The 22,579-nt window shown below is 46.1% G+C and overlaps 1 protein-coding gene across 3 annotated transcripts in view; it reads left to right on the plus strand.

Annotated features, from left to right (window-relative positions):
• The window catches only part of ACACA (acetyl-CoA carboxylase alpha), a 326,928-nt gene that overhangs the window by 36,536 nt on the left and 267,813 nt on the right, over positions 1-22,579 (plus strand). The window contains exons 2-4 of one of the 3 annotated variants that reach the window (XM_025361321.1): positions 5,360-5,477; positions 8,371-8,488; positions 9,829-10,117. The exons of 1 other annotated variant lie outside the window; for it this stretch is intronic. The gene's annotated coding sequence lies outside the window, so the exon portion shown is untranslated. Of the gene's footprint in view, positions 1-5,359; positions 5,478-8,370; positions 8,489-9,828; positions 10,118-16,534; positions 16,647-22,579 lie in introns of those variants that run through there. One more of the 3 variants, XM_025361320.1, reaches the window with a different exon arrangement.

The raw sequence follows: 22,579 nt of genomic DNA on the forward strand, positions 1-22,579 counted from the left end.
TGAGGCAGGAGAATGGCGTAAACCCGGGAGGCCGAGCTTGCAGTGAGCCGAGATTGCGCCCCTGCACTCCAGCCTGGGTGACACAGTGAGACTCCGTCTCAAAAATAAATAAATAAATAAATAATCTGTAGACTTTGTGATGGCATAGATAGATGGAGCATAAAAGAGAATGAAGGGCCGGGTGCGGTGGCTCACGCCTGTAGACTCAGCGCTTTGGGAGGCTGAGGTAGGTGGATCACCTGAGGTTGGGAGTTCGAGATCAGCCTGACCAACATGGAGAAACCCCGTCTCTACTAAAAATACAAAAATTAGCTGGGCGTGGTGGTGCATGTTTGTGATCCCAGCTACTTGGGAGACTGAGGTAGGAGGATCGCTTGAACCTGGGAGGTGGAGATTGTGGTGAGCTGAGATTGCACCATTGCACTCTAGCCTGGGCAACAAGAGTGAAAATCCGTCTCAAAAAAAAAAAAGAGAGAGAGAGAATGAAGATCTACTCTGTCTTCATCAAACTCTAGAGCTTCTTTGTTCTTGTTTTGTTTTAGAGACGGGGTTATTTTTTGTAGAGACAGGATCTCACTGTGTTGCCCAGACTGGTCTCAAACTCCTGAGCTCCAGCAATCTGCCCACCTTGGCCTCCCAAAGTGCTGGGATTACAGGTGTGAGCCACTGCACCCAGCCTAGATAACTTTTTCAAAAAGTTTTGCTGTGAGAAAGAAAGCAGAGAAATGAGACCACTGACTAGAGGGAACATAAATGCCTCATGTCTTTATTGGTCCGAGCAAGTCTTTATTCGTCCTCCCTACCCTCTTGCCCCCAACTGCCTGCTTCTCTTAGCAGAGGAGGTGGTTAGGGCAGAGGGGCTTCATTGCCTTCCTTGGGTTTTGTGATTTTTGCTTACTATTTCCTTAACATGATGACATGATTCTCTGCTCCTGTGAGGTATTATCACCTTCCCTCCTGTTGCTCTGTTTGAAACTCTATACATTACTTCCTCGATGCCACGGTACAATGCTGCCACCTTGGAGCAGGAGTAGGAACTGATCTGAGGGCTTGCTCTTCTCATTCAGTGTCACAAGGTGGCAAAAGATCACTTTTCCCAAAACAGACCTTGTGCTTGGCCAAAGATGAAGTCTAAGAGTTTTCTTTGATCACCTCTCAGACCCTACCCTTTTCTTTTGTAATTTAAAGACTCTAAAGTCAGCCTGGGCCAGGTGTGGTAGTTCACACCTGTAATCCCAACATGTTGGGAGAGGCCGAGGCGGTTGGATCACTTGAGGTCAGGAGTTCGAGACCAGCTTGACTAACATGGTGAAACCTTGTTTCTACTAAAAATACAAAATTAGCCAGGAGTGGTATCGCACGTCTCTAATCCCAGCTACTTGGGAGGCTGAGGCAGGAGAATCGTTTGAACTCGGGAAGCAGAGGTTGTGCTGAGCTGACAGCACGCCACTGCACTCCATCCTGAGCGACAGAGCAAGACTCCATCTAAAAAAAAAAAAAAAAAGGTCAGCATGCATATTGGAGTAGACCATACTGTCAGGGACAGTGAGGTGGAAGATTATGGGCACTGTGGCTCACGCTGATAATCCCAGCACTTTGGGAGGCTGAGTCAGGTGGATCACGAGGTCAGGAGTTCAAGACCAGCCAACATGGTGAAACCCCATCTCTACTAAAAATACAAAAATTATCTGGCATGGTGGCACATGCCTATAGTCCCAGCTACTTGGGAAGCTGAGGCAGGAGAATCTCTTGAACCCGGGAGGCGGAGGTTGCAGTGAGCCAAGATTGTGCCATTGCACTCCAGCCTGGGTGACAGCGCGAGACTCCATCCCTCACCTCCCCCCCCAAAAAATCCAAGAGTAGACAAGTAGATCCATGTTTCTATTATTCCTAATAGACTGTTTCTCTACTGCTAGATATTTTGACTGACTTTCTAAGCATTTGGAATATCAGTGGAGCAGAGTATATCTCTTCTGATCTCCTTTTCCCACACACACACACAAAAACAAAAAACATCAAATTTGCCAGGAAAAAAGTTATGAGTTTTATGACATATGTAGTTTATTTTGTTTTTATTTTTGTTTTTGGAGATGGAGCCGCACTCTGTCGCCCAGGCTGGAGTGCAGTGGTGCAACCTTGGCTCACTGCAAGCTCCGCTTCCCAGGTTCATGCCATTCTCCTGCCTCAGCCTCCCGAGTAGCTGGGACTACAGGCGCCTGCCACCATGCTCGGCTAATTTTTTGTATTTTTAGTAGAGACAGGGTTTCACCATGTTAGCCAGGATGGTCTCGATCTCCTGACATCGTGATCCGCCCGCCTCACCCTCCCAAAGTGCTGGGATTACAGGCGTGAGCCACTGCGCCCGGCCGACATAAGCAGTTTAGAGATAAGCCGACATAAGCAGTTTAGAGATATGATGTTGGAAGAGAATAGGAACTAGGACCAAATGGATGAATCAGGATGGGTCTGCAGAAGGAGCACTTGACAGGAAGCCAGGAGGCCTACCCTAGGCTCTTTAATGGACTAAATCAATTTGAACAAGGCACTTGTCTTCTCTTGGCCTCTATTTCGATTTCTGTAATGAGGTGGTTGGACAAAATGGCCTCCAAGGCCTCTTCTAGCTTTAAAATTATTGTGCCTGCACACTATGCTACTCTTTTTTTTTTTTTTTTTTTTTGAGACGGAATCTCGCTTTGTCACCCAGGCTGGAGTGCCTTGGCTCACTGCAAGCTCCGCCTCCTGGGTTAACGCCATTCTCCTGCCTCAGCCTCCCGAATAGCTGGGACTACAGGTGCCCACCACCACACCTGGCCAATTTTTTGTATTTTTAGTAGAGATGGGGCTTCACCGTGTTAGCCAGGATGGTCTTGATCTCCTGACCTCGTGATCTGCCCGCCTTGGCCTCCCAAAGTGCTGGGGTTACAGGCATGAGCCACCACGCCTGGCCTATGCTACTCTTTTTAAATGCTGCATGCCATTTTGTTCATTTGTTTTGGTTTGTTTTTAAATTTAAAGAAAATTTAATAATGGAGGCAGGGTCTCACTATGTTGCCAAAGCTGGTCTTGAACTCCTGGGCTCAAGCAGTCCTCCCACCCCAGCTTCTCAAAGTGCTGGGATTATAGGGATGAGCTACCAGCGTGACCATTTTATTTATTTATTTATTTCTTTTTTTTTTTTTTTTGAAACAGAGTCTCGCTCTGTTGCCCAGGCTGGAGTATGGTGGTGTGATTTCGGCTCACTGCAACCACTGCCTCCCAGGTCCAAGCCATTCTCCTGCCTCAGCCTCCCGAGTAGCTGGGATTACAAGCAGGCGCCACCACGCCTAGCTAATTTTTGTATTTTTAGTAGAGACGGGCTTTCACCAGGTTGGCCAGGCTGGTCTCAAACTCCTGACCTCAAGTGATCCGCCCGCCTCAGCCTCCCAAAGTGCTGGGATTACAGGGGTGAGCTACCCAGCCCAGCCGCGGCAGTTTTTAAATTGTGGAATATACTATATATACAGGAGAGTATATAGAACATAAGTATATTTTCAATGATAATAATAATACTGAAAAGGTGAACATATGTTACCATCACCCAAACTAAGAAATTGAACATTGCCAACATCATGGATGCTCTTTACATGTCTGTGCCTCTGATCCTCTGGTCTCTTTCCTCCTCCCAATCTTCATTTTTCCATGTTTTGTAAAATCATTGAACTATTGGCCAGGTGCAGTGACTCATGCCTGTAATCCCAGCACTCTGGGAGGCTGAGTCAGGCGAATCGCCTGAGGTCAGGAGTTCAAGACCAGCCTGACCAACATGGAGAAACCCTGTTTCTACTGAAAATACAAAATTAGCCTGGTGTGGTGGCAGATGCCTGTAATCCCAGCTACTCAGGAGGCTGAGGCAGGAGAATCACTTGAACGCGGGAGGTGGAGGTTGAGGTGAGCCAAGATCTCAACGTTGCACTCCAGCCTGGGCAACAAGAGCGAAACTCCATCTCAAAAACAAACAAACAAACAAACTGAACTATCTATATATGTATCACTAAAAATATTTTGTTTACTTTTGAATATTATATAAATGGAATCAAACTCTATTTTTTTTTTTTTTTTTTTGAGATGGAGTCTTGCTGTGTTGCCCAAGCTGGAATGCAGTGGCACAATCTGGGCTCACTGCAACCTCCACCTCCTGGGTTCAAGCAATTCTCCTGCCTCAGCCTCCGAAGTAGTTGAGACTACAGGCACACACCAGCTAATTTTTTTGTGGGGGAGTTTTTAGTAGAGACAGGGTTTCACCGTGTTACCCCGGCTGGTCTTTAGCTACTAAGCTCAGGCAATCCGCCTGCCTCGGCTTCCCAAAGTGCTAGGATTACAGGCATGAGCCACCACACCTGGCCAATTTTTGTATTTTTAATAGGGACAGGGTTTCAGCATGTTGACCAGGCTGGTCTTGAACTTCTGACCTCAAGTGATCCGCCCACCTCAGCCTCCTAAAGTGCTGGGATTACAGGCGTGAGCCACCGCATCTGACCTGGAAATTTCTTTTATGTTTTCTTCCAGTCACTACTCACCATCAGAAGTAAATATTATCAGCCAGACACTGTGGCTTACACCTGTAATCCCAGCACTTTGGGAAGCTGAGGTGGGTGGATCACTTGAGGTCGGGAGTTCAAGATCAGCGTGGCCAACATGGTGAAACCCTGTTTCCACTAAATACACACAAATTAGATGGGCATGGTGGCTCATGCCTGTAGTCCCAGCTACTCAGGAGTCGAGACTGGGTCACTGCACTCCAGCCTTGGCGACAGAGCGAGACTCTATCTCAAAAAAAAAGGGGGGGGGGGGGCGCTGGGCATGGTGGCTCACGCCTGTAATCCCAGCACTTTGGGAGGCCAAGGCAGACAGATCACCTGAGGTCAGGAGTTGGAGACTAGCCTGGCCAATATGGTGAAACCTCGTCTCTACTAAAAATACAAAAATTAGCTGGGTGTGGTGGTGTGCACCTGTAATCCCAGCTACTTGGGAGGTTGAGGCAGGAGAATTGCTTGAACCTGGGAGGCGGAGGTTGTAGTGAGCCGAGATCATGCCACTGCCCTCCAGCCTGCAGTTACAGAGCAAGACTCCATCCCAAAAAACGAAAACAAAAACAAAAACAAAACGTATTATCCAGATTCTTGCCATCACAAATGAGTTTTGCCTTTCTTTTTTCTAGAAATGGGGTCTCTCTCTTTCTCTCTCTGTGTTGCCCAGGCCGGATTTGAACTCCTAGGCTCAAGTGATCCTCCCACCTCAGCTTCCTGAATAGCTGAGACTACAGGGACATGCACCTGGCTTGTTTTGCCCATTTTTTTGTTTGTTTGTTTTACTTTGACAGGGTCTTGCTATGTCACCCAGGCTGGAGTGGAATTGTGTGATCAAGACTCACTGAAGCCTCCAACTCCTGGGCTCAAGCAATCCTCCCACCTCAGCCTCCCAAGTAGCTGGGACTACAGGCATGTATCACCATGCCCAGCTAAATTGTTTATAATTTTTGTGAGACGGGGTCTCCCTATGTTGCCCAAGCTGGTCGTGAACTCCTGGCCTCAAGTGATCCTCTTGCTTTAGCCTCTCAAAGTGCTAGAATTATAGGCATGAGCCCATGGGTACCTGGCCTGTTTTGCCTGTTTTTGTAGCAGGAAACATACATTTTTTGCTCAACATTATGTTGGTAAAGTTCATCCATATTACTTCACGTAGCAATCATCTGTTCATTCTCATTGCTTTATAATATTTCATTGTATGCATGTATCACAATTTATTTATTCATTCTACTGTTGAGAGACATTTGTGTTGTTTCCAGTTTGTAGCCATAATGAAGTGTTTCTGGGGCAGTTTTGAAAGTTTCTCCAGGGTATAAATCCAGAAGTTCTGGTTATAGGGTATGCAGAGTATGTACAACTTTATCAGTTAATGCCAAACTGTTTTCTAAGGGATTGTCCTCATTACACTACTACTTGTAGTATATGTAAGTTCCTACTGTTACACATCCTTGCCAAAGGGGCCAAATAATCTTTCCTGCATGATGCAATAATAAGCCTGGGGAGAGCCAGGCATACTTACACGTGCCTTTGGTTGGTTCTCAGAAGCTCAGGCCATAGTCATTTGTTCCCTCCAAGTAAGGGTAAGGATTCATAATATCCCAAGATCCCTGATCACATGCTCCATTAACCTGGAAATATTGGGGCGGATGGGTTGGTGAACAGAATTTTTATTTTATTATTATTATTATTTTAGATGGAGTCTTGCTCTTGTCACCCAGGCTAGAGTGCAATGGTGCAATTCTGGCTCACTGCAACCACCACTACCTGGGATCAAGTGATTCTCCTGCCTCAACTTCCCGAGTAGGTGGGATTACAGGTTCCCACCACCATGCCCAGCTAATTTTTTTTTTTTTTTTTTTGGAGACGGAGTCTCGCTGTGTCGCCCAGGCTGGAGTGCAGTGGCGCGATCTCGGCTCACTGCAAGCTCCGCCTCCCGGGTTCACGCCATTCTCCTGCCTCGGCCTCCTGAGTAGCTGGGACTACAGGCGCCCGCCACCGCGCCCGGCTAATTTTTTGTATTTTTAGTAGAGATGGGGTTTCACCGTGGTCTCGATCTCCTGACCTTGAGATCCGCCCGCCTCGGCCTCCCAAAGTGCTGGGATTACAGGCGTGAGCCACCGCGCCCGGCGCTAATTTTTGTATTTTTTGTAGAGATAGGGTTTCACCATGTTGACCAGGCTGGTCTCGAACTCCTGACCTCAGATGATTCACCCACCTCGGCCTTCCAAAGTGCTGGGATTACAGGTGTGAACCACCGTGCCCAGCCACTGAATTTTTTTTTTTTTTTTTTGAGATGGAGTCTCGCTCTGTCGTCCAGGTGGAGTGCAGTGGTACAAACACGGCTTACTGTAACCTCCGTCCCCCTGGTTCAAGTAATTCTCCTTCCTCAGCCTCCCTCGTAGCTAAGACAGGGTCTCCACTCTGTTGCTCAGGGTGAGTGCAGGGGGCAGTGAATTTAGTAATGACACAATTTCTTTTTTTTTTTTTTTTTTGAGACGGAGTCTCACTCTGTCTTGCCTAGGCTGGAGGGCAGTGGTGCAATCTCGGTTCGCTGCAACCTCTGCCTCCCGGGTTCAAGTGATTCTCCTTTCTCAGCCTCCCAAGTAACTGGGACTATAGTTGTGTGCCACTACACCCGGCTAATTTTGCATTTTTAGTAGAGATGGGGTTTCACATGTTGGCCAGGCTCATCTTGAACTCCTGTCGTCAGGTGATCCACCCACCTCGGCCACTCATAGTGTTGGGATTACAGGCGTGAGCCACCGCGCATGGCAACCACAATTTCTGAATCAAGTAAGGATCCATACGCACTCTGTTCTGCATTGAGCACTAATAGGAAATGAAAGAACAGGAACATGGAGAGAAAGGGGAAAGTAATATTTTCTGTGTGCCTACTATCTTCCAAGCTGTGTGCCAGAAGCTTCACATTTTGGTCACATCATTTAATTCAAAACACCACCTTAGAAGGTAGGCTTTATATCCTGAATATAAGATAGCTATATATAACATAGATAAGGAAACTGAGGCTCAGAAAGGGGTCACTTCCTCAAGGCCACAGAGCTAATTAGTGACAGAGTCAGGATTTAAAGCATGGTCTGTCTGATTACAGAGCTCAAGCTGTTTACAATACAGAGCACAGAGAAGGTAGAGTTGCTGCCGCCCTTGAGACTGACACTGCCAATACCAAGAATCAGTTCTTCTCAGTTTTGCTTGCCTCTATTCACCCCTAAAACTATGTTATTCAACTGATTACGACCATCTTGTTCATTGATTGAAGCTACATTTCCTTTTCATGGATTTTTTTGTTGTCTTTAGTCTTTCTTCCTTTTTTTTTCTTTTTCCATTCAGAAAATTGGGCACATCAGCACAATAGGTCCACTGATAAACAAGACGTGTGTTGAAAATAACTTTCTACCTGCAGGTCTAGGAGTTAACCAGGGTGAGATTTTTTTTTTTTTCTTTTTTTTTTCTGATTTTTTTTTTGAGACGGAGTCTCGCTCTGCCGCCCAGGCTGGAGTGCAGTGGCCGGATCTCAGCTCACTGCAAGCTCCGCCCCCCGGGTTCACGCCATTCTCCTGCCTCAGCCTCCCAAGTAGCTGGGACTACAGGCGCCCGCCACCTCGCCCGGCTAGTTTTTTGTATTTTTTAGTAGAGACGGGGTTTCACCGTGTTAGCCAGGATGGTCTCGATCTCCTGACCTCGTGATCCGCCCGTCTCGGCCTCCCAAAGTGCTGGGATTACAGGCTTGAGCCACCGCGCCCGGCCCTTTTTTTTTCTTTTGAGATGGAGTCTTGCTGTCACCCAGGCTGAAGTGCAGTGGCACAATCTTGGCTCACTGCAACCTCCACCTCCTGGATTCAATGAATTCTCCTGCCTCAGCCTCCCAAGTAGCTGGGATTACAGGCGTCTGTCACCACACCCAGGTAATTTTTGTATTTTTAGTAGATGCAGGGTTTCTCTATGTTGGTCATGCTGGTCTCAAACTCCTGACCTCAGGTAATCCTACTGCCTTGGCCTCCCAAAGTGCTGGGATTACAGACGTGAGCCACCACGTCCGGCCCAGAGGTGAGATTTTTAAAAAGATGTGACATTCATATGTTTATTGTGGCACTCTTCACAATAGCAAAGACTTGGAACCAACCCAGATGTCCATCAGTGATAGACTGGATTAAGGAAATGTGGCACATATACACCATGGAATACTATGCAGCCATAAAAAGGATGAGTTCATGTTCTTTGTAGGAACATGGATGAACCTGGAGACCACCATTCTGAGCAAACTATCGCAAGGACAGTAAACCAAACACCACATGTTCTCATTCATAGGTGGGAACTGAACAATGAGAAAGACATAGGATGGGGAACACACCAGGGCCTGTCATGGATTAGGGGGAGAGAGGAGGGATAGCATTAGGAGATATACCTAATGTAAATGACGAGTTAATGGGTGCAGCACACCAACATGGCACATGTATACATATGTAACAAACCTGCACGTGGTGCACATGTACCCTAGAACTTAAAGTATAATAATAAAAAAAAAAGATGTGACATTGTGAAATCTTCTGCCCTAAGATATGACATACAGGAAAATTTTAATACAGAAGGTATTAAAAGGATAAAAAGAAATTGAATGATGGCTCAATTTTTCTTGACGATAAAGGCTCTACAAAAGTATTAATGTTATATTTTATTATGTATTGTGTTTCATATATAATAAAAAAAATAGAGAGTGAAGGTAGAAGACAGTGAAGTAAATATGTAGCAGGAAAAACCTGAACCTGATACAGGAATAATGGAGACACTAGGGAAGTCTAAAGAGAAGGTAGGGACAGGGGCAGGAAATAAACTTGCCAGGAGCATCTTCATGGCTTTAGAGGAAAGTGAAGTCAGGGATGGCTAGGCTATAAAGCTGATCAACATAAAATGTCAGAATCCTATGACTGGGCAAAACCCAAACAAGTCATCTTGTCCATTTTGCTGTCTTTAAAGAGCCCTTTAAAATTTCTCCAGGCATTTTAGTTGTGGTGTGTAGGACTTAGAAAGGGATTTTTAAAAACACATATATTGGAGGCATTATGGAGGAAGAAGCTAAGATTTGGTAACTGGTTGAAGTATAGAGACTGGAAGTGTTTGCTATTGGATAAGGAAGGAGTGAGAGCAGAAATGCCACGTGAAAACCCTGTGTCCATGTGAAAACATTGTGGGGAGTCTCTACTATTCACGCTGTCCTTCATTGTGCAATTCTACCTTTCATCATTAGGACCAGACTTATAAAGTGGCCTCCCTGAGGACATTTTCTGACCTTATGTTATGAAGTTCCTTCAGGCTCTTAATTCTGGATAAACTGGAGTGATTAACAAGAGCAAAGAGACATAGTATTCAGATAAGGACTTTGGGTCTTATTTTTCCTTTATATCACAACTGGAGCCACAATTGTGGGCAAGGCACTGACTTTCTTGATGAATTCTGCCCATCTGTAAAGCGGCTTTGCCTCTCAGAGACAACGTGAAGACGGATAAGCAGGCACCAGGAGCAGAGTGGCCTCTCAGGTACAAAGCTAATCTTTATTTCAGTCAATGAAGTGCTTACTAATAGAAATACCTAGTCCTACTCAAAGAGCTATAAAAGGGGGTAGCAAACTATACGAGATGGTCTCTGCCTTCAGGATTTAACTGGAGAGCTAAAACCAGTATGCAGACAAAAAATTATATCCTAATTAAATCCTGAACTGTGGGCCAGGCACAGTGGCTCCCACCTGTAATCCCAGCATTTTGGGAGGCAGAAGTGGGAGGATCATTTGAGGTCAGGCGTTTGAGACCAGCCTGGCTAACATAGTGAGACTTTGTCTACCAGAAATACAAAAATTGGCTGGGCATGGTGGCGCACACCTGTAATTCCAGCTACTCGGGAGGCTGAGGCAGGAGAATCACTTGAACCCAAGAGGTGGAGGTTGCAGTGAGCAGACAACGTGCCACTGAACTCCAGCCTGGAAGACAGAGCGAGACTCTGTCTCAAAAAAAAAAAAAAAAAAAGAAATTCTGGCTGGGCACGGTGGCTCACACCTGTAATCCCAGCACTTTGGGAGGCGGAGGTGGGCAGATCACGAGGTCAGGAGATCGAGACCATCCTGGCTAACACGATGAAACCCCATCTCTACTAAAAATACAAAAAATTAGCCGGGCATGGTGGCGGGCACCTGTAGTCCCAGCTACTCAGGAGGCTGAGGCTGGAGAATGGCATGAACCCGGGAGGTGGAGCTTGCAGTGAGCCGAGATCGCGCCACTGCACTCCAGCCTGTGTGACAGAGCAAGACTACGTCTCAAAAAAAAAAAAAAAAAAATTCTGAACTGTGTGATATGACCATATTGCCACAAGAATTCAGAGGAGAGAGAGATCAGTGAAAGCTGGAGAAGTAAGATAAATCTTGAAGAAAATGGGACTTCTAAGGACTAGAAAGATTCAGAAAAACAGGAGAAAAGTTGGATAAGTCTGCCACCATAAACAAAGGTATAAGGATAAGAATAAGCACGGCAATTGCCAGAAGCCAGATTAAAATATAACTATTGGTGGTCAGTAGGAAATAATAACCCAATAATTCCATTATCCTCTGTCCTGAAGACTGATCACTGATCTTGTTATCTATAGAATTTGGATTCATGGTGAGATAGCCCCAGGACAGGGGGCTCTTCATGGTTCTATTTTCTTTTCTTTTCTTTCTTTGTTTCTTTTTTTTTTTTTTTGAAACGGAGTCTCTCTCTGTCTCCCAGGCTGGAGTGCAGTGGTGCTGTTAGCTCACAGCAACCTCTGCCTCTTGGGTTCAAGCGATTCTCCTGCCTCAGCCTCCTAAGTAGCTGGGATTATAGGTGCCCACCACCATGCCAGGCTGATTTTTGTATTTTTAGTAGACATGGGTTTTTGCCATGTTGGCCAGCCTGGTCTCGAACTCCTGACCTCAGGTGATCCACCCGTCTCAGCCTCCCAAAGTGCTAGGATTACAGTCGTGAGCCACCATGCCTGGCCTCTTTTCTTTTCTTTTTTTTGAGATGGAGTCTTGCTTTGTTGCCCAGGCTGGAGTACAGTGGCGCAATCTCGGCTTACTGCAACCTCTGTCTCCTGGGTTCAAGTGATTCTCCTGTCTCAGTCTCCCAAGTAGCTGGGACTACAGGCACATACCACCATACCCAGCAATATTTTTATTTTTAATTTTTTTAATTTTTGACAGAGTCTCTCTCTGTCACCCAGGCTGGAATGCAGTGACATGAGCTCAGCTCACTGAAACCTCTGCCTCCTGGGTTCAAACAATTCTCCTGCCTCAGCCTTCCAAGTAGCTGGGATTATAGGCACCTGCCACCACATCCCGCTAATTTTTTGTATTTTTAGTACAGATGGGGTTTCGCCATATTGGCCAGGCTAGTCTTGAATTCCTGACCTCAGGTGATCCACCCACCTCAGCCTCCCAAAGTGCTGGATTTACAGGCATGAGCCACTGTGCCCTGCCGCAAATTTTGTATTTTTGGTAGAGACAGGGTTTCACTATGTTGGCCAGGCTGGTCTAGAACTCCTGACCTCAGGTGATCCACCCGCCTTGCGCTCCCAAAGTGCTGGGATTATAGGCGTGAGCCGCTGTGCCCAACCCATGGTTCTATTTTCTATTAAGGCACTTTCTTTCCTCCCTTGATTCAACTCAAGTCTGACTTGAGAGACTTTCTTCTCCTAAGAGTGACAGGTATTGAAGGCCTTGTTGTTCAACAGCAACTCTGGCAGCAAAGAGGGGAACAATAATGATAAATCTTAAATGACTGTTCTCAAACTTCAGGGTGATTAATTATTAGGGATGCTTTAAAAAAAGAAAAAGTCGGCCGGGTCCAGTGGCTCATGCCTGTAATCCCAGCACTTTGGGAGACCAAGGCGGGTGGATCACAAGGTCAGGAGTTCATGATCAGTCTGACCAACATGTTGAAGCCTCGTCTCTACTAAAAATACAAAAATTAGCTGGGCATGGTGGCCTGCACCAGTAATCCCAGCTACTTGGGTTGGGAGGCTGAGGCAGAAGAATCGCTTGAACCCAGGAGGTGGAAGTTGCAGTGATCCGAGATTGTGCCACTGCACTCCAGCCTGGGTGACAGAGTGAGACTCCGTTTCGGAAAAAAAAAAAAAAGAAAAAAAAAGAAAAGAAAAAGAGAAAAAGTCAACCAGGTGTGGTGGCATCTCCCTGTAGTCCCAGCTACTTGAGAGGCTGAGGTGGCAGGATCACTTGAGCCCAGGAGTTGAGGCTGCAGTGAGTCATGATTGTGCTGTTGCACAAAAAAAAAAAAAAAAAAAAAAGGGCTGGGAATCTGCATTTTTAACAAGCACCCTAGTGTTTGTTTCTTAAGGTGATCAGTGGGACATACTTTGAGAAACGATGCCCTAATCTAAATATTTGACCTAAAAATGCCAAATGAAGCTGCCTGGACAGTGGCGCATATAATGTTTATATATATCTGGGTTTATCAATTTTTGAGAATTTATCTTTTCTCATCTATGGCTATTACAAATTCATATGGCTATCTTCTAAAGAGTGTGACACAGACACTCTGTTTTAATGTGTTAGTTTTGTCTTCTTAAATAGACTATACTCACCTCGAAGACAGGGACCTCTCATACTTTCCTGACTTTACCCTAGGGAAGATAAGAAAGCAATTTTAAGGTTGGAAGGTAGCTGGGCTGCTCAGGATGAATCCCTAATACCTTTACATCACCTTGAAAACCCTGGAAGTCATATATTTGGGATTTTGTATTCGTTTTCTAGGGTTGCTATAACAAAGTACCACAGACTGGTGGCTTAAACAACAGAAATGCATTTCCTCACAGTTCTGAAGGCTACAAGTCCAAGATTAAGGTGTCAGCAGTTAGTTTTTTTCTGGTATTTTCTCCTTGACTTGAAGATGGCCATGGACGCCCTATGTCTTCATAGGATCTTCCCTCTGTGTGTGTGTCTGTGTCCTCGTCACCTTGTCTTATAAGGACGCCAGTCATACTGGATTAGGGCCCACCCGTATGACCTCATTTTAATTTAATTACTTCTGTAAAGACTTTGTCTCCAAATATACTCACATTCTGAGGTACTAGGGGTTAGGACTTCAACATATGAATTTTGGGATACAGTTCAGCCCATAACAGACCTCTAGTGTCAGCTTCTAGAAACGTACCACTCATCCTTCTCTTCCATTTGTTAGTCTCATATGGTAAGTTCTCTCCACCCTTTGGTTCTCCTCCCCTACCTCTTACAGACATAATAACTTGTGTAGCAAGAACTCATGGAGCAGCTCTAAAGAACCTACAGTAGGGATGGGCAGGTTGTGGCATGCACCGAACACCATAACACTCAGGGGTTGCTGAAATTCCAGTTGTACTGTCTTAAAGACACAGCTCTCTGCTCATTCTCTGCCCAGCTGTCTTAGCATTTGGTGATAACAATTAGGTTATTAGATCCTCTGTAAGTGACCTTGGTATCATAACTCATCCTTCCTTAATTTTTTTTTTCACTGTAGCTTTTATTAGGCCTTTCTTTGGCTAGTTCTTTAGAAAGCTCAATTATTTAAAATAGAAAGCTCAATTATTTAAAATAATCAGTGAGGTCAAAAGCAGGACATGCAAGGGCTGGCTGAAATTTCACATAAGGACAGTTTTTGAGGGTAAATCCCTGGTTTTGTAGAGCTTCTAAAGCTGGTAAACAGCAACACCATTAAGAATCCTAGGGAGACTTGGCATGGTGGCTCACGCCTGTAATCCCAGCACTTTGGGAGGCCAAGGTGGGCGGATCACAAGGTCAAGAGATGGAGACCATCTCGGCCAACAAGGTGAAACCCCGTCTCTACTAAAAATACAAAAATTAGCTGGACTTGGTGGTGTGTGCCTGGAGTCCCAGCTGTTCGGGAGGCTGAGGCAGGAGAATCACTTGAACCTGGGAGGCGGAGGTTGCAGTGAGCTGAGATTGCACCACTGCACTCCAACCTGGGAAACAGAGCGAGACTCCATCTCAAAAAATAAAAAAGAATCCTGAGGAAAGAATTCCTGTTATTTAATATGATCTAGGAAAGGTAAAACAACAATAAGACACAACCTCATGGTTTTTAGTTCTTTCCAAAGTCACTCCCTTCATGTCAGCTTCAGAGACTGCTGTTATGGAAAGGCGAGGCTTCCCTCTTCCCAGGCCATGTTTTTCGGTCAGTCAAATCAAACATCTTACTAAGCCAGGAAGTCTTGCTCAATTATCTTTTTCCCCCCTACCTTTGTCCAACTGATAGATATCTCAGTGATACAATTATTGTGAAATATGAATCACTGTTCTGTAAAGTCCACATCTTCTTTCCTATGTTCTCTGCTTCCAATCCCTGTCATTTAATTAATTGATTTATTTAGAGATGGGGTCTTTTTACGTTGCCAGTGCTGGGGTGCAGTGGCTATTCACAGGCGCAGGCACAGCACACTACATATAGCCTTGAACTCCTTGCCTCAGGCCATCCACCCACCTCAGCCTTCTGAGGAGGTGGGACTATAGTCCAGGTACATACCACCGTGCTTGACCCTATTATTTTTAAAATGGGTTGATAAATTCTTGGGGAAGCTCCACCTAGTGGGATTATGAGGGCTCCTGGATGAATATTGTTCCCTGTTGGACCAATCTTTTCCTCTTCCTGCCTCAGCTTCCGCCAATAACTTCTTACCTGGGGCATGTATTTCTATCCTATTCACGTTTTACCCTCTGGCATAGAGCTTGTTCTCACTTAACTGTCATCCTCTGCGCTTCTGGCCTTACAAGTTTGTAAGCATGAAGAAGGTGCTGTGCATGCTTCATTAAATTCTTCCTTGAATGGGTTGAGTTCACCCTGTTCTTCTCAAGCGCAATTTTCCCCAAGTTTCTTCCCTAAGCAATGTTTGTATTGTGTTGGGACCCCTTCCAGTTATTATTAATTTTCAACACACAGCTACCATGAAAATCTTGCTGTGAAGTAACTGGCGAAACTACAGACACGGATTGGCTTCCTCTCAAAGGCCCGGCGTGCCCACAGTGGAGGACGGAAAGCATTCTCCAATCCGAAAAGTCTGGAACGCTTTGGCAACTACTTTGCTCAGGGCAGGCAGAAGACGGTGGTTCTTTGGTACACTCCCCTTCTTACCGAGCTTCGTTTACTGAAGCTTCTCCTCAACACGCCAGGATCCAGCATGTGTAACACCTTTCCAGTCGGCTGTCTTGGGGCTGAGGAGCGAAACGGGGGGCTGGTTATGGACTTCCAGCATGGGGTTACTTAGCCCGCCCAGGCTTGCAAACCAGTTAGCGTGATGAGAACAGGTGGTGGACGCGATTGCCTACCTCTTGTTAATGTGTTAGGATTCAACAGACAATTAAACGGGCCCGCACGCCGCCTGCCCCACTCAGCCCGCCTTAATGCTGGGTTCCCTTTCCCCCCGCTACAGGCCGGCTAGTCCCGGTCCCTCACTTGGGACGCCTCTGTCCCTGGTGCGAGGCGCGTGTTGGACCGCTTCCCCTGCTCCCCTCTCCGCCAGGAGGAGGAGCCGAGGGGCTGGCCCCGCACCCGGCTGTGGCAGAAGGGGCCGCGAAGGCCGGGCCACGGGCGCCACGACTGCCCAGGGCCCGCCCGCGGCCCGCCCGCTGCCCGCCCGCCCTCTAGCCGCTCAGCCCCGAATGGCAGATCCGCGCTCGGACCATCGGCATCGCCTCACATCGCCCCGCCCCGCGCCGCCCTCCCATTGGCTGCTGCTGAGCCCTGGGGCCCGCGCCTCGCCCCCCGGCGGCCCTGGCCGCGCGGCAGCCCGGAGCGGGGTCAGAGGTGAACGGCCTGGAGTAACCCCGGACGTAGTCACCTCATGGGGCTCGCCGGCTGAGGTGGGAGGCAGGGGCGGGGCGGGGGCGGGTCAGGTCCCCTGAAGCCCCGCCCCTTCTCCGTGTGCGGGGCCGGCCTGGTGCTGCGCGCCTGTCAGCCATCGCCTGAGCCGCCGACTTCTCCTCCCGCCCAGCAGTGTCTCCACGCAGGGGCTCCGGAACCGCCCGACCGCACACGTTGCCACCCTGAGGTGAGGTGAGGGCCGGCCCAGAACCTGTGACCGGGGGCCTGGAGAAGCTGGGGCCAAGGGAGGGGCGGCGTTAAGCATGGGGCCGCCTCCCATCCTCCGCCCGCCCGCACGCGGCCTGGGCTCCACACCATCCAGACCCGGTGCCGGGCAGCCTAACCCTTCCCGCGGCTCTGAGGCCTTGAGGTCCCCTCCCTAGAGACATGGAGAGGTCTGGGGTCTCTGGAGGTGGAAGCTCAGATCCCGGAACTGGGAGGCGTACAATTCAGGGCCCCTCTAGAAAGGGGCTGGGGTTTCTGCCTGGAGCTCGCCCCCCACCCCTCCTGCCCAGCTCCAGCGTGGTGTGATTCCTTCCAGACCCCTCTCCAATCCGATTCTGGGCTCGGGAGAGAGAGAAGACCACGTGGGAAGGGGGCGTTGCGGGTTGGGTCTGATTGCATTGAAAGTCCTCTCTCTCTTGCAGGGTGAGGTGTGGGGTGCAGACCTCACTTGCTCTCTCCGTGCCTTTGTATCGTGGCGAGAGCCAGGGCCAGGCAGGTTGTCCCTGCCAGTTCCTGTTCCCAGGATTTTATTATGTTATCTGTGAGGGACGTAGTAAATGTACATGCCTTTTGTTACTCTCTCCTTGTTTGCCATGCTGATCAAGGGAAGTTACTGGAAACAGGACGTAGGAAGCTGATGTGAAGCTAATGATTTCACAGGAAAATGTGCGTGAAGGCCCTACCCGGATCGGGGCCAACATTAGTTTGGATTTGGAAGTGGGAGAGTGGACACTAATGGACACTTGAAATCAGCTCTAAAAATCAGGGACTTAGTGTAGGCCTTGTGGGTTTTATAGAGGCATTTAAGAATATAACTGCTCAGGAGAAATACTTTAATTTCAGATATTTTTGTCTGGGGATTTAAGACTGGAATAAAAAAAGACCCTAGGCCTTCCTAATTCCGTTTCTACTTTAGCGATGTTTCAGTAATTTCCTAATGTGTGGATAAACCTAATAACCACATCTTCAGTCTCAGAAGTTTATTTCCTTGAATTTTCTCTCTCTTTCCATTCATTTTTTCCCTCCCAATTCGGTAGTATAGATTGAGAAGCATGCTTTCTTTTGTTACATGGTCTCTTCTCCCTCAGCAGGGAGGAATACTCATATTTTTCCATTCTTGAGGGGAAAGCCCTGGATGTCTGTGATGAGAAGGATTTCTGTGCTGCTTATTTGATTGGCACTTTTCAGAAAAGCGTTGTGGCCTAATAGAGCAGGACCACCGTTTACCTATCCAGATAGATGCCTGCTTGCTACAAATAGCAAGTTTCTTCCCACTTCTCTTGCCTCAGTTTCTTCATTTCTCAATAAAACTGAATGCATAACAGGAGGACTGATGTAAACCCAAGAATATTAAACATTTTAAAGTGGGCATATGAAAGATGCCAAAGGTAAAGTATTAATTTATGAAGCCATCTGTGTTTACTAGTGTTGTAGAATTTTGTTATTTTGTTTGTTTGAGATGGAGTCTTGCTTTGTTGCCCAGACTGGAGTTTCTATGGTGTGATCTCGGCTCACTGCAACGTTGTCTCCTAGTTTCAAGCGATTCTCCTGCCTCAGCCTCCTGAGTAGCTGGGATTACACACGTGCGCCACTATGCTGGGCTAATTTTTGTATTTTCGGTAAAGACAGGTTTCACCATGTTGGCCAGGCTGGTCTCCAACTCTTGACCTCAGGTGATCCACCCTTCTCAGCCTCCCAAAGTGCTAGGATTATAGGCATGAGCCACCACACTGGGCTTGTTTTGTTTTGATTTACCAGTGCATAATAGAAATACATTAAGCATAAGATTAAACTGCTTTTTAAAAAGGAAGTTTTGGGAAATGGTGGCTTTTATCTTAGTGAATTTATAGTTCAATAACTAGGTAATGATGAAGACCTGGTATTGTGAAAGCCAGCCTCGGAGAACACTCTCTCATCTGATGTTGACCTCTCTAAAGTGCTGTAAGCAGGTTCAGGTGTACATCACTACGTAACACTATTTCCTTTGCCGTCAGTGATTGGGAAAATTTTTATACCTGTCATGTGGACTGGTTTAACAGGTCTAGGGCTAGTGTATTTCTTTCTTTAAAATCTTTTCTTCCTTCATTTGGATGGCTAATATCCTAATAGTCTTAGTTTGGGAAAGAAGTGAATTAAAATAGAAACTGTGGAATAATACATTAGAAATTAGTATTTTCAATTGTGGGAGGAGAGGAGAATCCTTTTGTAATTCAGAAAAGAAAGTTATGTCATTATCTAACATGTTCTTAAAGATTAGTAATTATAAGAGCTGCCGGCATGGTGGCTCACGCCTGTAATCCCAGCACTTTGGGAGGCCGAGGTGGGCGGATCACGAGGTCAGGAGATTGAGACCATCCTGGCTAACACAGTGAAACCCCATCTCTACTAAAAATGCAAAAAATTAGCCGGGCATGGTGGCGGGCGCCTGCAGTCCCAGCTACTCGGGATGGGGATGCTGAGGCAGGAGAATGGCGTGAGCCCGGGAGGCGGAGCTTACAGTGAGCCAAGACTGCGCCACTGCACTCCAGCCTGGGTGACACAGCGAGACTCCGTCTCAAAAAATAAAATAAGATAAAGTAAATTCTAGGAGCTATGTGTCAAGCATCTTTCCAAACCCATAAAACAGTAAGATTACAACAAAGCGAATAAACACTAGAAACTCATTGGCTAAAAAAATTCCTATTAACTATTGAGGTAATTACCATTAATCTACTTTAACAGATTATTAACTGTTTTTTTTTTTGTTTATTTCAATTTAATTTAATTTTATTATTTTTTGGAGTTGGAGTCTCGCCCTTTTGCTCAGGCTGGAGTGCAGTGGCACAATCTCGGCTCACTGCAACCTCCACCTCTCAGGTTCTAGCAATCCTGCCTCAGCCCCCTGAGTAGCTGGGACTACAAGGTGCGTGCTACCATGCCCGGCTAATTTTTTGTATTTTTAGTAGAGATGGGGTTTCGTCATGTTGGCCAGGCTGGTCATAAACTCCTGACCTCAGGTGATCTGCCCACCTCAGCCTCATAAAGTGTTGGAATTACAGGTGTGAGCCACCGCATTCGGCCTCAATTTTATTTTATTTGTTTATTTATTTATTTGAGACAGGAGTTTCGCTCTCGTTGCCCAGGCTGCAGTGCAATGGTGCGATCTCTGCTCACCGCAACCTCCACCTCCCGGGTTCAAGCGATTCTCCTGCCCCAGCCTCCTGAGTAGCTGGGATTACAGGCATGTGCCACCATGCCTGGCTAATTTTTTTGTATTTTTAGTAGAGACGGAATTTCTCCATGTTGGCCAGGCTGGTCTTGGACTCCTGACCTTGTAATCCACCCGCCTCGGCCTCCCAAAATGCTGGGATTACAGGTGTGAGCCACCACGCCTGGCCACTTTATTTTTTATGTATTTATTTATTTTTTTGGAGATGGAGTCTCACTTTGTCGCCAAGGCTGGAGTGCAGTGGCGTGATCTCGGCTCACTGCAACCTCCGCCACCCAGGTTCAAGCAATTCTCCTGCCTCAGCCTCCCAAGTAGCTGGGATTACAGGCGCATGCCACCATGTCCGGCTCATTTTTGTATATTAATAGAGATGGGGTTTCACCATGTTGGCCAGGTTGTTCTCTAACTGACATTAGGTAATCTGCCCGCCTTGGCCTCCCAAAGTGCTGGGATTACAGGCATGAGTCACTGCACCTGGCCTTCATTTAAAAATGTTTTTTATTTTTTATTTTTTTAGAGATTCTCTCGCTGTGTCACCCAGGCTGGATGGAGTACAGTGATGTGATCATTGCTCACTGCAGCCTCGACCTCCCACCTTACCTTCCGGAGTAGCTGGGACTGCAAGTATATACCACAGTGCCCAGCTAATTTTTAAATTTTTTTGTGAGATGGAGTGGGGGTCTCACTTTATTGCCCAGACTGGTCTCAAACCCCTGGCTTCAAGTGATCCTCCCACTTCAGCTTCTCAAAGTGTTGGGATTTTAGGTGTGAGCCATTGCACTCAGCCTATTTCTTTAGTTTAAAAAAACCGTGATGAGTACTGTATTCACTTGAATCTAATGGACTATTTGAAGGTGATATTAAACAGGTAGGAAACTATGACAAATAGTGTCATAAGGATGTTGCACTTACACAGTGTGTAAATCTGATTGATAAGGCATTAATTCTTATGAGTTTAGCTGGTCAATCTTAGTTAAGTGTGCTCTAATGATACAGTTCTCTTACTAATTTGTTACTTTTTCAAGCTACCATTGGGCTGTCTAGTCTCAGGATGTTTAAGGAGGCAAGTGAAAAGTGGCTTCAACAGGGGCTATTCAGTGCCCTACCTAAAGGTTGGTGGCCCCAATTGGTCTTGCCTTCCAATGGTGTTGAGACTTAGACTCATTTCATCCTTTTAGGATGCCATACTCATGCTGTTTTATACAAAGAACCACAATAACGTTTACTATTCCATGACATCAGGACTGGAAATTGCATGGCAGTACTATTTATGGAATGGTTATTTCAGATAGAATAAAGTTGTATAAATTATTTTCTTTGTTTTAAGGCAGGATCTCTCTCTGTCATCCAGCCTGGAGTGCAGTGCTGCAAACATGGCTCACTACAACCTTGACTTCCTGGACTCAAGTGATCCTCCCACTTCAGCCTCCTGAGTAGCTGGGATTACAGGCGCATGTCACCATACCTAGCTAATTTTTAAATTTTCTGTAGAGATGAGGTCTCATTGTAATGCTCAGGCTGGTTTCGAACTCCTAGGCTCAAGCAATCCTTCTGCCTTGGCCTCTCAGAGTTTTGGGATTATAGGCATGAGCCACCATGCCCAGCAAAGTTTGAAAATTCCGAATGAACTCATGGAGTTTGAAAAAACAGACTCAGTTTTGGGGAATTTTTCTCAAAAAATACAAGGCCTCATTTATGAATATTTGGTTATCCCTTCTGATAGAACTAGAGTATAATACTCATTAATGACATTCCTATAAAATTATCTTCTTTTTTTTTTAGATGGAGTCTAGCTCTGTTGCCTAAGCTGGAGTGCAGTGACGTGATCTCAGCTCACTGCAACCTCCTTCTCCTGGGTTCAAGTGATTCTCCTGCCTTAGCCTCCCTATTAGCTGGGATTACAGGCGCACACCACCATGCCTGGCTAATTTTTGTATTTTTAGTAGACAGGGCTTCACCCTGTTGGTCAGGAGTCTTGAACTCCTGACCTCAAGTGATCCGCCAGCCTTGGCCTCCCAAAGTGCTGGGATTACGGTTGTGAGCCACTGTGCCCAGCCTGTCTTCTGTTTTTATAAACAGATTTCAAATCTGTTCTTAGTTGTGTGTATATATTTTACACACATGCCAAGATGAAGAATAGTAGGTTGATAGGAGCTTGATTAGTTTTTAAGTTTATCAGGAGTAATATCAGTAGATTAGCAGCAAGAAGATGAATCGCTGGGTCCTGTTTTATGCTTTAGCATTTAGAGGTATTCCTGGCCCTGGCAAAGCAAGCTGTTTGATTTTACTTTGATTCTGCCTCAAAATTCAATAACTTAATAGAACATTTAGTACTGGAAAGTGCCTAAGGGATTTTCTTTTCCAGTTTTCCACTTAATATGAGAGATATTTTATCTGATGTACATTTGAAAGTTTCCAACTATAGGCACATCTGGCATAAGGCATCATGGGGCAACTGATTTTTGGGAGTTCTTCATAATTTTCAACTTAAAACTGGCTCCTGAAGACTGCATAGGATATTGTAACTACAAAGGAATTAGGAATTTTTGCCTTAACCTGTAAATGTCACCAGCATAGATCTCTGTTAGGTAATATAAAGTATAATGCCTTAACATATCCATAGGACTTGGAGGCAAAAAAATTCAGCAGTATTTCCTTAAGGAAGAAATTCCTTTCGTTTTTTTTTT

Source organism: Theropithecus gelada, chromosome 16, assembly GCF_003255815.1.
Source record: "Theropithecus gelada isolate Dixy chromosome 16, Tgel_1.0, whole genome shotgun sequence".
NCBI lineage: Eukaryota > Metazoa > Chordata > Mammalia > Primates > Cercopithecidae > Theropithecus > Theropithecus gelada.